Consider the following 5,876-nt stretch of genomic DNA (forward strand, 5'->3'; position numbering starts at 1 on the left):
GTTAACGTGAAAGTTAACGTGAAGAAGGGAGGTGATCGCCAACGTTAGTGACACCCAACATTGTCACTAACGTTGGAATTAGCCCACATAAGCCACTAAGAGCCACGTTAACTCCCACGTTAACTAAGTTAACGTGGAAGCTAATGTGGATAAGGGAATGATGAGACAATGTTAGTGACACTCAACTTTGTCACTAACATTGGAGATGGCTAGCATGGCCACGTTGGAAGCAACATTAACTTAGTTAACGTGGACTCTAACGTGAGAAATAGGGGCACATTGGAACGTTAGTGACAATGGTAAGTGTCACTAACATTCTCGAAGGTTGGCAAGCCTACGTTAAAAGAGCCACGTTAACAAAGTTAACGTGGACTCTAACGTAGGGAAGGGGGAGACTTCTCAACGTTACTGGGAAAGGTAAGTCCCAGTAACGTGTGCGAAGGGCATAGAGGCAACGTTAGTGGCAACGTTTGTGCCACTAACGTTGAAGTTAACGTGGCTCTTACTTTGGTGAGGAACGTTAGTGAAAAAGGTGATTGTCACTAACGTTCTCGAACCCATATTTTCACTGAACGTTAACACCACTAACGCCCTGAGCTAAAGTCTCTGCCCACTTCACGCTTTCTCTCTGCAAGTAAAGCCAAGCCCAATGAAGAAGAGAAGTGCTTCAAACTCAAGATCCAAAGGCCCATACCCAAGACTTGAAGAGCCAACTAGAAGAACAGAAGAGTAGTATATATAGGAGTAGCTTTGAATTAAATAGGTAGTTGGAAAATATAGGGAGCCTCTGGGCATAGAATTACTCTCTGTATTTACTTTCTCTGCACTTCTAGTTTCATTATGTATTCTCCATCTTTGTTTTCATTTTCCAGAGCTATGAACAACTAAACCCCTTTCATTGGGTTAGGGAGCTCTGTTGTAATTTGATGGATCAATACTAGTTTTCATTATTCTTCTTCTATCTTTTCTCTTGATTTTACTTGAAAGCTTTCGATCTTCATCCAATTGGGTAGTTATCTTGGAAAAGAAGCTATTCATACTTGGATCTCTTCTGAACCTTGAAAGAGGAATGAAGAGATCATGCTAGAAATGCTTTCTCATGCTGGACCAAATTGGGTTTGGATGGATATGTGACTATAATCCTCTCAACACTTGATTTGGGAAATGCATGTGGTATAATCAGTGACCATACTTCATCTTTTCTCATGAGCAATTAACCAAGGAATTGGCTATTGATCAAGATTTGAGAGATTGAATTACAAGAAATAGTAATTCGATCACTTAAGATTGCCAAGGAGATCAATGAGTGCATTGATTGAGGAAGAGATGAAAATGAAATTGATCCGGAGAATGCAACATCTCCTAAGCCCAATGAACTCCCTATTTCTGATCTTACCCATTCTCTTCAATTTCTATTACTTACTTTTATGAGCGATTCCCCCATTCCCATTTACAATTCTGCAATTTACTTTCAGTCATTTACTTTCAGTTGTTTAATTCTAGCATTTACTTTTTCTGCCATTTATCTTCCCGCCATTTTATTTTCTGCAATTCTCAACTCAAATTCTGGATTCGCTCAACTAGAACATTCCTCTAATTAAAGTTGCTTGATCAATCAATCCCTATGGGATTCGACCTCACTCTATTGTGAGTTTTTATTTGACGACAAATTCGGTACACTTGCCGAAGGGAAATTTGTTACGAGACAAGTTTTCCGTGCATCAAGTTTATGGCGCCGTTGCCGGGGATTGATTGTGCATCAACAATGATTAAATTGGAGGATAACTAGATTGAGCATTTTATTTTTGTTTGATTTGATTTTCTGTTTGAGTCATTTACTTTCTGTTTTAGTTAATTTCTTCCCTTTCCCCTACTTTTTCTTTGTTATTTACCATTCATCTCGCCAACCATCCATGCCAACAATTTTGAACTAAAACCACAGCTCATCACCCTTGTTCAGAACAACTGTTCATTCGGAGGAAGTATCCAAGAAGACCCCAATCAACATCTAACCACCTTCCTGAGAATATGTGACACAGTGAAGTCTAATGGTGTTCATCCTGACGCCTATAGACTGCTCTTATTTCCATTCTCACTCAAGGATAAGGCAGCCAAGTGGCTGGAGTCTTTCCCAAAGGAGAGTTTGACAACTTGGGAGGATGTGATGAACAAATTCTTAACAAGATTTTACCCTCCTCAACGAATCAATAGGCTGAGAGCTGAGGTCCAAACTTTCAGGCAACAAGATGGTGAGACTCTTTATGAAGCATGGGAGAGGTTTAAATACCTAACAAGGAGGTGCCCACCAGATATGTTCAATGAATGGGTGCAGCTACACATTTTCTATGAAGGACTCTCTTATGAGTCAAAGAAGGCCGTAGACCATTCATCCGGAGGATCTTTGAACAAGAAGAAGACCATTGAGGAGGCCATAGATGTCATTGAAACTGTAGCAGAGAACGACTACTTCTATGCTTCCGAAAGAGGGAACACAAGAGGAGTAATGGAGCTAAACAATGTAGATGTTCTGCTGGCCCAAAACAAGCTCATTACCCAGCAGCTGGCTGACCTCACCAAGAAGATGGAGAGGAACCAAGTAGCAGCAATTACCACTTCATCAACAACTCAAGAAGGAGTGAATGAAGAAGCAGAGGGTAGTCAGGAGCAAGCCAACTACATTGGGAATTCACCTAGGCAGAACCATGATCCATAATCCAAGACCTACAACCTTGGATGGAGGAATCACCCAAACTTTGGGTGGGGAAATCAACAAGACCAAAGCCTTGATCAAAGACGGCCAAATCCCAACAATGCAAGCCACCAACAATTCACATCTAGACCATATCAACACCCTAATAACAACACCTCTCCACATCCACATCAAAACCAAAATAACCTACCTCATCCTTCCACCTCTAATCATGATCTACAATCATTTGATGACAGACTCTCAAGGATTGAGAATCTACTTGAAGGCATAGGCAAAGAGATTCAAGACAGTAAAGCGTTCCGAGAAGAAGTGATGTCCAATATGCAGAATCAGGATGCTGCCATCAAGAAACTTGAGACACAAATTGGCTACTTATTCAAGCAAATTTCCAGCCACAACCTTCGCAGTAACACTAACTCAACCAAGAGGGAGGAATGTCAAGCTATCACCCTTCGGAGTGGGAAGAAACTGAAGGAAACGCCCCAGAAACCACAAGAAGAGGACTCAAATAAAGAGGAAGAAGAGCAGGACGAAGCTCGAGTTCCGACTTTGAGTTCACAAAAAGGGGAAGGAGTGCTAAAGCCAGACGTCCCAAGAGTCCCATACCCTCAGCAATTAAAGAAGAAGGGAGATGACAATCAATTTTCGAGATTTTTGGAAATCTTCAAGAAACTGCAAATCAACATACCCTTTGTTGAAGCAATAGAACAAATGCCACTCTACGCCAAGTTCTTGAAGGAGCTTATGACTAAGATGAGAAGCTGGAAGAACAACGAGACTGTGATACTAACCAAAGAATGTAGTGCTATCATTCAGCACAAACTGCCCCAGAAATTGAAGGATCCTGGGAGTTTTCAGATCACTTGCATTATATGGGAAATCACAGTGGAGAAAGCTCTTTGTGACTTAGGAGCCAGCATCAACTTGATGTCAGTAGCTATGATGAGGAAGATGAAGATAGAGGAGGCTAAACCAACAAAAATGGCCTTACAGTTGGCAGACAGATTGTTTAAGTTCCCTCATGGCGTAGTAGAGGATTTGCTGGTGAAAGTGGGAGACTTCATATTCCCGGCAGACTTCGTAGTGCTGGACATGCAGGAGGAAGCCAAGACCTCTATTATCTTGGGAAGGCCGTTCTTGGCCACTGCTGGAGCTGTCATTGATGTCCAAAAGGTGATCTCACCCTGAGATTACACAATGAAAAGATGACAATCAATGTGTTCAAGGCCATGAGTTACCCACAAGAACAACTGGGGGAATGTATGAGGTTGGACTCACTTGAAGAGGAGGTGCAGGAGAGTTTTGAAGAAGAAGAGTCTGAAGAACCCGAAAGAATAATAGAAGAAGAGTGTACATCAAGTGAAGAGGTTACAACAACAGAAATTGGCATACCAGGTGCACCAAAGGAAGAGAACGAAAAGTCAGAAGCACCTAAACTTGAACTCAAAGCACTGCCACCCACTCTCAAATATGCATACTTAGGAGAAAATGAAAATTACCCAGTGATCATAAGCTCATGCCTCAGCAAAGATTAAGAGGATGAACTGATCAAAGTACTGCGACAGCACAATGATGCCATTGGTTGGACACTTGCTGACCTGAAGGGGATAAGTTCGGCCATATGCATGTACAAGATACTACTGGAAGATGATGCCAAACCATCCATTCAATCTCAAAGGAGGTTGAACCCAATCATGAAGGAAGTGGTACAGAAGGAAGTTATGAAGTTATGGCAAGGGGGGGTAATTTACCCAATCTCAGACAGCCCCTGGGTTAGTCTCGTGCATGTCGTCCCAAAAAAGGGAGGAATTACCGTGGTTCCCAATGAGAAGAACGAACTAATTCCTACAAGGACAGTCACAGGATAGCGGATGTGCATAAACTACAGGAAGCTCAACGAGGCTACACGAAAAGATCATTTCCCCCTTCCATTCATGGATCAGATGTTGGAAAGACTTGCAGGGCATGCATATTATTGTTTTCTCGACGGTTATTCAGGATATAATCAAATAGTGGTTGATCCCAGAGATCAAGAGAAAACCTCATTTACTTGCCCATATGGAGTGTTTGCCTACAGGCGCATGCCATTTGGGCTATGTAATGCACCTGCGACTTTCCAACGATGCATGCTTTCTATCTTTTCAGATATGATAGAAAAATTCATTGAAGTTTTTATGGATGATTTCTCGGTATTCGGAGATTCCTTTCCTAGTTGCCTACATCACCTCGCCTTAGTATTGAAAAGATGCCAAGAGACCAATTTGGTCTTGAACTGGGAGAAATGTCACTTTATGGTGACAGGAGGAATAGTCCTTGGTCACAAAGTTTCTAACTAAGGCATTGAGGTTGACAGAGCTAAAGTAGAACTTATTGAAAAACTGCCTCCACCCAGTGATGTCAGGGCAATTAGGAGCTTTTTGGGGCATGCTGGTTTTTACAGAAGGTTTATTAAAGATTTTTCAAAGATAGCTAAGCCCTTAAGCAATCTCCTTGTATCTGATACACCATTTATCTTTGATGAAACATGCATGTTAGCCTTTGAAAATTTGAAAATGAGGTTGTCCTATGCTCCTATCATTTCCCCACTTGATTGGAATTTACCGTTTGAATTAATGTGTGATGCATCTGATTTTGCAGTTGGGGCAGTGTTAGGACAGAGGAAAGACAACTTAGTCCATGTGATATACTATGCTAGCAAAGTCCTTAATGATACTCAAAGAAATTATACCACTACTGAAAAGGAGTTACTAGCAATAGTTTTTGCATTTGACAAGTTTAGATCATACCTCATTGGTGCTAAAGTGATTGTTTTTACAGATCACACAGCACTTAAATATTTGTTTGCCAAGCAAGAATCAAAACCAAGACTAATAAGATGGATCTTATTGCTGCAGGAATTCAATATTGAAATCAGAGACAAGAAAGGAGTGGAGAACAAGGTAGCAGATCACCTATCCAGGATTCCTCATGATAAAGGTGGAACACCTGATACAAGTGTGAACGAGTTATTCCCTGATGAGCAGTTGATGATAGTTCACAAAGCACCATGGTTCGCAGACATTGCCAACTTCAAGGCAACTGGGGGATTGCCTCCAGAGATCAATAAACATCAAAAAAGAAAGCTCATGAATGATGCAAAGTACTTTGTCTGGGATGAGCCATATCT

Source organism: Arachis ipaensis, chromosome B05, assembly GCF_000816755.2.
Source record: "Arachis ipaensis cultivar K30076 chromosome B05, Araip1.1, whole genome shotgun sequence".
Classification (NCBI taxonomy): Eukaryota; Viridiplantae; Streptophyta; class Magnoliopsida; order Fabales; family Fabaceae; genus Arachis; species Arachis ipaensis.